This window comes from Zalophus californianus, chromosome X (assembly GCF_009762305.2).
Source record: "Zalophus californianus isolate mZalCal1 chromosome X, mZalCal1.pri.v2, whole genome shotgun sequence".
In the NCBI taxonomy this organism is placed as follows: Eukaryota; Metazoa; Chordata; class Mammalia; order Carnivora; family Otariidae; genus Zalophus; species Zalophus californianus.
The window spans coordinates 98,939,944-98,951,950 of NC_045612.1; positions in this window are offsets into that span (position 1 = coordinate 98,939,944).

Genomic DNA, 12,007 nt, shown 5'->3' on the forward strand with positions numbered 1-12,007 from the left:
AGTGGACATTCCTGCCACATTCCTGACCTTAGGGGAAAAGCTCTCAGCTTTTCCCCATTGAGAATGATATTCGCTGTAGGTTTTTCATAGATGGCTTTTATGATATTGAGGTATGTACCGTCTATCCCTATACTCTGAAGAGTTTTGATCAAGAAAGGATGCTGTACTTTGTCAAATGCTTTTTCTGCATCTGTTGAGAGGATCATATGACTCTTGTTCTTTCTTTTGTTAATGTATTGTATCACGTTGACTGATTTGCGGATGTTGATCCAGCCTTGCAGCCCAGGGATAAATCCCACTTGGTCATAGTGAATAATCCTGTTAATGTGCTGTTGGATCCTATTGGCTAGTATTTCGGTGAGAATTTTTGCATCCATGTTCATCAAGGATATTGGTCTGTAATTCTCCTTTTTGATGGGGTCTTTGTCTGATTTTGGGATCAAGGTAATGGTGGCCTCATAAAATGAGTTTGGATGTTTTCCTTCCATTTCTATTTTTTGGAACAGTTTCGGGAGAATAGGTATTAATTCTTCTTTAAATGTCTGATAGAATTCCCCTGGGAAGCCATCTGGCCCTGGGCTTTTGTTTGTTGGGAGATGTTTGATGACTGCTTCAATTTCCTTAGTGGTTTTAGGTCTGTTCAGGTTTTCTATTTCTTCCTGGTTCAATTTGGTAGTTGATACATCTCTAGGAATGCACCCATTTCTTCCAGGTTATCTAATTTGCTGGCATAGAATTGCTCCTAATATGTTCTTATAATTGTTTGTATTTCTTTGGTGTTGGTTGTGATCTCTCCTCTTTCATTCATGATTTTGTTGATTTGGGTCATTTCTCTTTTCTTTTTGATAAGTTTGGCCAGGGGTTTATCAATCTTGTTAATTCTTTCAGAGCACCAGCTCCTAGTTTTGTTGATCTGTTCTACTGTTCTTTTGGTTTCTAGTTCATTGATTTCTGCTCTGATCTTTATTATTTCTCTTCTCCTGCTGGGTTTAGGCTTTAGTTGCTGTTTTTTCTCTAGCTCCTTTAGGTGTAGGGTTAGGTTGTGTATTTGAGACCTTTCTTGTTTCTTGAGAAAGGTTTGTATTGCTATATACTTTCCTCTCAGGACTGCCTTTGCTGTATCCCAAAGATTTTGAACAGTTGTGTTTTCATTTTCATTGGTTTCCATGAATTTTTTTAATTCTTCTTTAATTTCCTGGTTGACCCATTCATTCTTTAGTAGGATGCTCTTTAGCCTCCATGTATTTGAGTTCTTTCTGACTTTCCTCTTGTGATTGGGTTCTAGTTTCAAAGCACTGTGGTCTGAAAATATGCAGGGAATAATCCCAATCTTTTGGTACCAGTTGAGCCCTGATTTGTGACCTAGGATGTGATGAATTCTGGAGAATGTTCCATGGGCACTAGAGAAGATTGTGTATTCTGTTGCTTTGGGGTGGAATGTTCTGAATATGTCTGTAAAGTCCATTTGGTCCAGTGTTTCATTTAAAGTCTTTATTTCCTTGTTGATCTTTTGCTTAGATGATCTGTCCATTTCAGTTGGGGGTGTTAAAGTCCCCCACTATTATTGTATCGTTGTCAATGTGTTTCTTCGCTTTTGTTATTAATTGCCTTATATAATTGGCTGCTCCCATGTCAGGGGCATAGATATTTACAATTGTTAGATCTTCTTGTTGGATAGACCCTTAAAGTAGGATATAGTGTCCTTCTTCATCTCTTATTACAGTCTTTGTTTTAAAATCTAATTTGTCTGATATAAGGATTGCCACCCCAGCTTTCTTTTGGTGTCCATTAGCATGGTAAATGGTTTTCCACCCCTTCACTTTCAATCTGGTGGTGTCTTTGGGTCTAAAATGAGTCTCTTGCAGACAGCATATTGATGGGTCTTGTTTTTGAATCCAATCTGATAGCCTGTGTCTTTTGATTGGGGCATTTAGCCCATTTACATTCAGGGTAACTATTGAAAGATATGAATTTAGTGCCATTGTATTGCCTGTAAGGTGACTGTTACTGTATATTGTCTGTGTTCCTTTCTGGTCTATGCTGCTTTTAGGCTCTCTCTTTGCTTAGAGGACCCCTTTCAATATTTCCTGTAGGGCTGGTTTCGTGTTTGCAAATTCCTTTAGTTTTTGTTTGTCCTGGAAGCTTTTCATCTCTCCTTCTATTTTCAGTGACAGCCTAGCCAGATATAGTATTCTTGGCTGCATATTTTTCTCGTTTAGTGCTCTGAAGATATCATGCCAGTCCTTTCTGGCCTGCCAGGTCTCTGTGGTAAGTCTGTTGCCAATCTAACGTTTCTACCATTGTAGGTTACATATCTCTTCTCCTGAGCTGCTTTCAGGATTTTCTCTTTGTCTCTGAGACTCGTAAGTTTTACTATTAGATGTCCGGGTGTTGACCTATTTTTATTGATTTTGAGAGGGGTTCTCTGTGCCTTCTGGATTTTGATGCCTGTTTCCTTCCCCACATTAGGGAAGTTCTCTGCTATTATTTGCTCCAATATACCTTCTGCCCCTCTCTCTCTTTCTTCTTCTTCTGGGATCCCAATTATTCTAATGTTGTTTTGTCTTATCATATCGCTTATCTCTCAAATTCTGCCCTCGTGATCCTGTAGTTGTTTATCTCTCTTTTTCTCAGCCTCTTTATTTTCCATCATTTGGTCTTCTATATCGCTGATTCTCTCTTCTGCACCATTTATCCTAGCAATTTGTGCCCCCATTTTTGATTGCACCTCATTAATAGCCTTTTTGATTTCGACTTGGTTAGATTTTAGTTCTTTTATTTCTCCAGAAAGGGTTTCTCTAATAACTTCCATGCTTTTTTCAAGCCCAGCTAGTATCTTTAAAGTCATGATTCTGAACTCTAGGTCCGACATCATACTAATGTCAGTATTGAGTAGGTCCCTGGCTGATGGTACTACCTCTTGTTCTTTTTGCTGAGGTGATTTTTTTCCTCTTGTCATTTTGTTCAGAGGAGAATAGATGAATGAGAGAACAAAATGCTAACAGGTTAACAACATCCCCAGCAAATATACTCTATACAAATCAGAAAAGACCTGAATCCAGGGGACAGGAAAGGCAAAGAAAGAAAAAAGAAAGAGAAAAAAAAGGAAAAAGATAAAAACAAACAAAAACAGAACAATACAAAAAAAAAACAGAATATGATCAAATATGATCAGGCTAGTGCATAGATCAGTGCCACAAACTAGATTTTGGGCGTATTTTGGTCTGTTAGAGGAAGTGCCTGCTAAAATTTTAAAGGAAGAAAGACTTTTATATGTACAAAATAAGGGTTGATACAATGAAGGGATGGAAGATGACTGAAAAGATGAAAATTATAAAAGATTTTATAAAAGGAATTGATAAGATAAGAAGTTGTTTGAAAAAAGAAAGAAGATTTAAAAGAAAAAAAAGGAGAGAATGTGATCAGGCAGGAGACTAGCACAAAGCCATACACTAGTGATTTAGGGTATATTTTGATCTGTTAGAAGAAGCTGTATCTCAAAATTTTAAAGAGAGAACAACATATATATATGCAAAAATAAGGGTAACTATTATGAAGGGATAAAATATGACTCTAAAAATGAAAAATAAAAAATGTTTTTTTAAAAAAGGGATTGATAAGGTGTTGGTTGAAAAGGGAAAAAGAAAAATTAAAAAAAAAACAGTTAAAAAAATTAACTTTGAAAAACTAATGAATCATGGTAAAAAAAAACCATGAATTCTATGTGCAGTATTCCCCTAGCGCTGGAGTTCTCCCGTTCTCCTAGATCGGTAAACTTGGTCTTGGCTTGCTGGCTGTTCATGCTGATCTTCTGGGGGAGGGGCCTGTTGCCGTGGTTCCCAAATGTCTTTGCCGGAGGCGGAATTGCCCCGCCCTTGTCAGTCCGGGCTAAGCAAGCTGCTCGGGTTTGCTCTCAGGAGCTTTTGTTCCCTGCGAGCTCTCGGTACAGCTTTGGAGGACGAGAGTGAAAATGGCGGCCTCCCAATCTCCACCTGGAGGAGCTGAGAACTCGGGGCCCACTCCTCAGTGCGCCCCCAGAGAAAAGCAGTCAATCCCGTCTCCCTGGTCTCCGGCTGCACTCCGTGCTCACCCGGCCTGTGACCGAGCGTTTGTATCTCTGGCACCCGAGCCCGTGTGGAGTCTCCAAACCCAGCAGATCCCTGCGGCGCGCTGCCGCGCCGCTCCTCCCGGGGGAGGAAGGGGAGTCTCCCCGGCTCTGCCGCTTGTTGGGTCCCTGCTGCAGGAGCAGTGGCCCGACTGGGCTGCGGATCACAGTTTATGGCCACCCCGAGCTGAGAGCCCGCGCCTCGGCTCCGTCTCTGCAGCCGGCTTCCCCGCTCCCATACCTGGGAGCTCTGCCGCACTCAGGCTCCCCTGGTCTTTCTGTGACCCCGAGGGTCCTGAGACCATACTGTCCCGCGAGGGTTCCACCCCCCGCTTAGCCACTGGAGTGACGTCCCTCAGCGGAGCCGGCTTCTAAAAGGTCCGATTTTGTGCTCCGCGGCTCTAGCACTTGCCAGAAGCGGCCGACGGAGGCCCCTCCCCTGCCGTCTATCCTCCCGAATATCGATTCACTTCTCCGCACGTCCTACCTTCCTGTAAGTGGTTGCTTCTCTGTTCAGAGAGTTGTTGCTACTCTCTTCTTCAATCTCCTGTTGAGTTCGTAGGTGTTCAGAATGGTTTGATCCCTATTCAGCTGAATTCCTGAGACCAGACAAAATCCAGGTCTCCTACTCCTCCGCCATCTTGCTCCTGTCTTCATCTTCATATACTTTTGTGAATGGAAAGAGTGTTGAGATGTATAGTTAGTGTGCTAGGTATTGCTCATAAGAATTAGTAGGCCATTCTTTCCATGGGTCATGAGAAATGTGAGAAACAAAAGGTTGACTACTGCTATCTGTACCTTCGTGGTTTTTTATAGACCTCTGCATTTTCATTTTTTGATCTGCAAGGTCAGTCCACAAAGCTTTATTGATCACAGTGATGAAATAGTAGTGTATTGGAAGGCATATGTAAAACAGGATAACCTAGCCCTGATGTCCAAAGGCTCCAACACAAAATCCATTGAGGGATTTCCCATTTGCTCTTTGAGAGTTTATGATTTTATTGCTGTGCTGTCTTTGGGTAAAATGATTTCATAACCTAATCCATCTTGCTATGGAATCATTATAAAGCCCTATGAATTTGTTTATTTACATTTCTTTTCTGAGAGAAATATAAGAGTAAGACAGAATCCACCTCTTATGCTTTCATTTCACTCTTTTTATCTATTTTCATTGACTATATTATTAGCATAAATTAGATTTAATTTCTCTGTTTCTTACATATTTGGAGGTTTGAAGAAAAGATTATTCATGGACTACATGGAATTAATGCCATCTAGAATTTTATTGCTTCCTTCTTCATTTTTTCTAGTATTTGAGTTCACACTATGTCTCATTTCAAAACAGTTGTACTTTAAAATGGGTGAGGGGCACCTGGGTGGCTCAGTTGGTTAAGCATCTGACCCTTGGTTTCAGCTCAGGTTATGATCCCAGGGTCATGAGATCGAGCCCCGAGTCAGGCTCCATAGTCAGTGGGGAGTCTGCTTGAGATTCTCTCCCTCTGCCCTCCCCCTGCTCATGTGCTCTCTCTCTCCCTCTAAAATAAGTCTTTTAAAAAGATAAAATGGTTAGAATTCCGAATTATACTGCTTAATATGTGTTTTAATAGCATATTAAATAAAGTTGACAATGGGCATGGTATACATTAAGTCAAAAAGCTGAAATAGGAATTTTTTTTCCTTTAAATGTAACAGGTGGAATTGTTATCACAGTTTTTCTAATATGTTCAGTGTTCTATAAGGCTTGATAATTGTTACTGGAAATCTGATCTATTGAGAAAAGTACCTTAAAGCATTAAATTACTTTCTCTTGCTTCCTGAGATTGATAAACTGTCAAAACGTGGATACTGTTTATATAGCCTGTTGTTTAAATAGTCTGTGATTGTTATGTGTCCTAAAATGGTGTGGTACATACTATATTCAATATGCACATGTCTCCTGGACAAATAACACTTATCTTTCCAAGGAAAAAGCTGATATCTGAACAGATGAAACGACTTGGTCAAGGTCACTAAATGAAGTACACACACGTTTAACTGATTAAATAATTATCTCAAATGATTAATTTTAATTTCATATTCATAATGTGATCTAAAAATCTCATTTAATAACATTTGCATTATCTTGTAGTTAGTGTGGTTAAAATCTAGATGAAGATACAGTGAAATATATATATAATTTATAGTATAACATAGCTGTCTCAAGTCAGGGTCTCCAAGAAGCAGACCCTGAAAGAAAGTTTGTGTGGTAGTGTGCCCAAGGTAAAACCAGTGAGAAGGTAGAGGCAGCATGATAGAAAAGAAAGAGAAGCCGAGAAAAGATATGGTTCTAGGTGAGTTCTCAGCCTGATCCTGTGGAGAGCTGTGGAGCGCTGTGGAGCCTAAGTTAAACTTCAGAGTTTGTCTTGCCTTGTGGCAAAGGAACTGGGCTTTTAGATTCCCACACGGGTTACTCATTGGCTGTGCCTCACTCTGGGATTGTGGGAGGCAGGGGTGAGGGAGCGAGGCGTGGGGGCTCTGAGACATTTCTGACTCTCTCTTCACACGTTGAGACTCCAGTGTCCAAGAGCAAGCCTTTCAAGGTCAGAGGTACAGCATTTCGCAGCATAACTCGCAGAAGCTAGATGAATGCACAAGAGTTTAGGGGAAGGGCTCTGAGGAGAATCATGACTGGATGCCAGCGGTGCCTGCAACTTGGTCTGGTGGGAAAAACAGTGGCCTTTAGGGACAGAAAAGTGCATGTTCAAGTTCCGGCCTTACTCATCAGGTGTAAGCCTGGGCAGATTACTTGGGTAATCTCTTACACAAATGTTTGTGAATAAATCCTTTTCATTTCTCTTCCCAAACTCTAGCAAAATGACTGGAACATAGTTGGCATTGAAGAAGAGAATGTTGAATAGAAGACACCACTAAACCTATTTTTATATAGCTCTGGTGGGATTCAGCTTGTTGGGTTTTATTGTTATTGTTGTTTGTCGCTTTTTTATTTTTTGTTCTCCCTTTGCATTGCATAGAACTTCACTTCTGTGGTTTTAATTCACATCTTACTGGAATACCAACTATCTCTACCTCAGGATTGACTCTGGGATTAATGTTCACATCATAAATTTGTGATATGTATGTGCATTTTAAAAATCACACATACGTGTGTGTGTATACATACACACATATATATATTGATGGGACTTAGCAAGGCCCCCACTAGTCAAGAATGAGCCTGAGGTTTTTTCCTCTTATCAGCCAGATCCTAGGAAGCGGATTCGAATGCTAGACTTTGATCAAGTTCCCCATAAAGGTATTATGAAAAAAAAAATTAAAAATAGATTTGATTAACTAATTCTTCTTTTTTTTTTAAAAAAGATTTTACTTATTTATTTGTCAGAGAGAGAAGGAGCGAGTGAGCACAAGCAGGGGGAGTGGCAGGCAGAGGGAGAAGCAGGCTCCCTGCTAAGCAGGGAGCCCGATGCGGGACTCGATCCCAGGACCCTGGGATCACGACCCGAGGCAAAGGCAGACGCCCAACCAACTGAACCACCCAGGTGTCCCTAGCTAATTATTCTTAAGATAATCAGTGTTAACCTACCAGGTCACACGTAAATGGAGAAGCCATAGAAAATAGAGATTATGAATTTATTCCTCATTGCCTAAAAAGACGAGGGAAATTTTAACTTATGTTCACTCTGAGAGGCCATGGAAAAGCTTATTATAAAATACCCCATTATTAAGTTGCTCTAAGATCTATTTTTATTTATTTATTAAACCTCATGGATCATTTGTTTCTCTTTAGATATTGATGGCTCCATGCTGGTGCGTCAAACTTGTTCCATGACTCTATTAGGAAAAATCCACAACCTTTTATGTCCAGAGATACAAAACATCAAGAAATAGTTACTGAGAATGCGCTTGTGCCTGGTGCTGTAATGAAGATGATCTCATCTCATTTCTCATTTAATCCTTGATACAACCCTATGAGTTAGGTTCTCCAGTCATCTTGATTTCACAAATGGGGAGATTCAGGCTTAGCGAGGTTAAGGAACATGACCGTGAACTTGTAGCTAGAAAAAGGCAAAAGCAGGATTCACACCCAGGCAATCTGAAACCAGAGACTCAGCCCCAGCTTCCAAAAGGGAGAAAAAAAAAAAGTTTGAAGGCCTGTATTAAACCTCAAGATTCTCTTTGGGGGAGTCCAGCCTACTTTGAAACCCGGGAAGATGAAAATACAGAGAAAAGTCTCTGCTCCTCAAATTAATAAAACCTGCATTCCCCAGCCAGACAAATCAGAATATTCTTTACTCCCCATAACTTCCTCAAGATACTGTATTGACCTCTTATTCACTCCTAACTCCAGTGGACACAACTGCTTATTTGAGAAATACCATCACGAGGGTTTCCACAATGAAAACCCATGAAAGTCCCACTTGGACTCCGTAGACAGAAAATAAGAGTTCACTTAATCTGAATAAGTTGTGGGAGGATGGAGGTTCTGATAGTATAGCTAAAGGTTTTAAGAAAGGTTTTTCTTTACCTTTTAAAAAAACTTTTTTAAGATTTTATTTATTTATTTGACAGTGAGAGAGACACAGCGAGAGAGGGAACACAAGCAGGGGAGTGGGAGAGGGAGAAGCAGCCTTCCCGCAGAGCAGGGAGCCTGATGTGGGGCTCGATCCCAGGACCCTGGGATCATGACCTGAGCCGAAGGCAGACATTTAATGACTGAGCCACCCAGGCGCTCCGGTTTTTGTTTACCTTTTAAAAGACAGATTTTTTAATGGTTCTATTTCAGTAGATCTGTCCCCTTTCAATAAAAATAGAGCATTTTACAAGTCCTAGTTAGGTCATTTTCACTAAGAAAGAAAACTTCATTTCCCTGCCCCTAAGATGTGTATGTCGTGATTGGATGGGAAACTCGATGAATTTGTAAAAGGAAGTGTCACCAAGAGCGAGGAGGGCAAAAAACCTCTCATTGTTGGCTTTACTGATGAGGCAGAGGCACACATGCAAATTCTCAAATCACACCTGGGTCTCTGTGGACCGAATTAGAGGTTAAAACCGGCTCCGGGCTGGCATTAGGGAAAGGCTTGCTCTTCACTGGGGAACTCTTCATCCAAAAGGCCAGGGCTATACTGGGAAGGAACATAAATCCTGCACAAAACAGACCTTCACATTGGAAGTGTTAATCCGAGCCAAGTAGGTAGTTTTTTGTTGTTGTTTTTGTTGTTTTGTTTTGTTTTTTTCCCTAAGTACCAATTATGGTGATCCTGGGGGGAAATGGATTTGGGGTAAACACCACCTGCATTGGCAGCTGAGAGAATGTGACAGGAGAGTTTGGCATCTGAACCCCATTATGTATTTTGCATTATGAGTAGAATATGTGAATTCCATCTGTCCCAAGACTGTGGTTCTTTATTGCTAAAAACCTGTTTTGACAGACCAATTACAGACGGAAAAGACTCCCTCATTTATCTAAGCTGGATCCCAGGCTGCCCCTGGGCTGTATAACGTGCCATAATTAAGTTAGTTGAAGCAATCTAATTCCTAATGCTCTGAGTATAATGTCTGACATTCATGCCGTTCCCAGTTTTTGTCCACCATCCTGGCTCTGGTCAGGAAAACAGGGACTAAAAACGGGTGGGGTACAAGTCAAGGTAGGAATCGGTAGCATCGATTACCTTGTTTTCCGTTCTCATACATACAGAATTGGGAAGTGGAAACTCTTTTCAAGGCTGTGCTGGGGTGACTGTCCAGGAGACTTCTGCTAGTGCTGGCAACAAGCTACAATGAGCAATGAAAGGAACAGAACAGAAAGCCATATTTCCTACTGAGATTTATGTTGGAAAATTGTTGCTGCCAGGGCCATGGGTTGTACTGAGACCTTTCTAAGCATCCTCTGGGTTGTTGAACAAGACGAGCTTTGCAAAGGCTGAGAGCCATAGAATTGCTGTTCTGTTTCCTTGGGTAGGAGCAATTAATCATGGTGGTATGCCACCAACAAATGAAAATATTTTTCTTTTACACAGGCAGGAAAGCTGGAAAGGAAGTCAGGAAGAGTGTTCCATTCTAAATACATCTTTATTTATTTTAGAGTCCGTGCAGGATGTTTTTATTTTATGAGTACATTTCCAACAAGAGGGCTAAAACCCTGCCACAAAGCTACGGTCCTGTGGTCTCATTCATGCCCTCTTGCTAACTCAGGGATGTCTTTAGTTCATTCTTCTCACCATAGTACGAGGACAGGCGTTCTTCCAGTAGAAGGACACTAGGGTTCCCAGATCTGTGGATTCCATAGATCTGTGCCTAGATATCCAACTATACCTGCCTTTTCCCAACTAACATTTTATGTACATAAACTGTGGTTCAAGAGACGATTTCACCCAATCTCGTTCCAGTGTGCTTTAAATGCCTTCCCATAAAAGAAGCATGTGACTTCTTTTTTGTTACTGGGAAAAGTGAAGTCTCAAGATTACAGATTTCACTCCTTCCTGGTCCAACTTTGAGGTTTAGTAGTGAGCGGCTTCTTTGGAAGAGGGCCCATACGTGGACACTGTCAGCATTCATAACTGCCTGGCTTTCTCCTGATAGCTTTGGCTGTCGACTCATGGAAATAATTGGATCAAAATATTTTAGCTACAAAATTTCCAGTGCCTGCAACTCAAAACAAACAAGAACAACAAGCACACAAACCTCTTCCAGAAAGTACGTCTTCTACAGCATGTGACGCAAAGATGGACAAGTGAGAGTGTTTTATCTATTTTTCCAGAATGAGGGAGAAAAAATTAAATGAGGCCTACAAAAAGTCTTATTTTTACTCTCACTTTTCAAGATTATTTCCTAGTTTGTTTTATAGCTCAAGGATTTCACAAAAAGCCCTGTAAACTCAAACTGCTGTGTTTAATATTGCTCTTGCTCTCCTGCAGCTGACAGGGAATTTTCATGTATGTTTGATTTCAGTTGTGTAGCATTTATGCTTTAATGGAGGCTGTCCAACCTGTGGTTTAAAGTGGATGGAAATAAAATTTTCAAACCCACTTATTTCACAATTTAAATTGAAATAATTCTTGAATTCAGTAACTTCTACGGATTTTTTTCATCTAAGTATGTCCCTTAAACTTTTTTGCCCCTAACAGTCTTACATCTAAACAATCATGTTTCATGGAATCAGGTCTCATTGCAGACAAAATAAATTCTGTTTTGCTTTCTGTTTTCCTGTCCTCTGACAAATGTTTATTAAATAACCATTTTGAACAAGTCACATAACCTTTTCAGGCCTCAGACTCCCCATTTCTTTCTTTTTTTTTTTAAGATTGATTTATTTGAGAGTGCGTGCAAGCGTTTGAGGAGGGGGAGGAGCAGGGAAAGAGAATCTTCAGACTCCCCACTATGCACAGAGCCTGATGTGGGGCTTGATCTCATGACCCATGAGATCATGACCTGAGCCGAAATCAGGAGTCAGACGCGTAATCGACTGAGCCACCCCGGTGCCCCAGACTGCCCATTTCTAAAGGGAATTTGGACTAGAAAATGTTAAAGATACCTTGAAATTTAATGTTGCATTTATAATTTTGCTTTTGGCTTAGGATCCTTCTAAATATCTAAAAGGGTTATATGTAGGAGTAGATACCATGACCAAGTAGAAATATAATGGACCTTGTAGTAAAAAGACCATGTTCAAATCTAAGTTCTGCTCTTCTGTGACTTCTGTGAGCCTTAGTTTTCTCACCTGGAAAATGGATACACTTCTGTTCTCACAACATTGTCTGGAGAATTAAATTAGAATAAATGACAAAATATGTAACATATAGTAGCTCAATAAATAATACTGGCTGATCTCTTTTGCCTCAAACTGTTTCCAATGCAAATAGGATCTGTGCAAAAAAAGAAACATATAACAATGTATTGTTAGAAAAT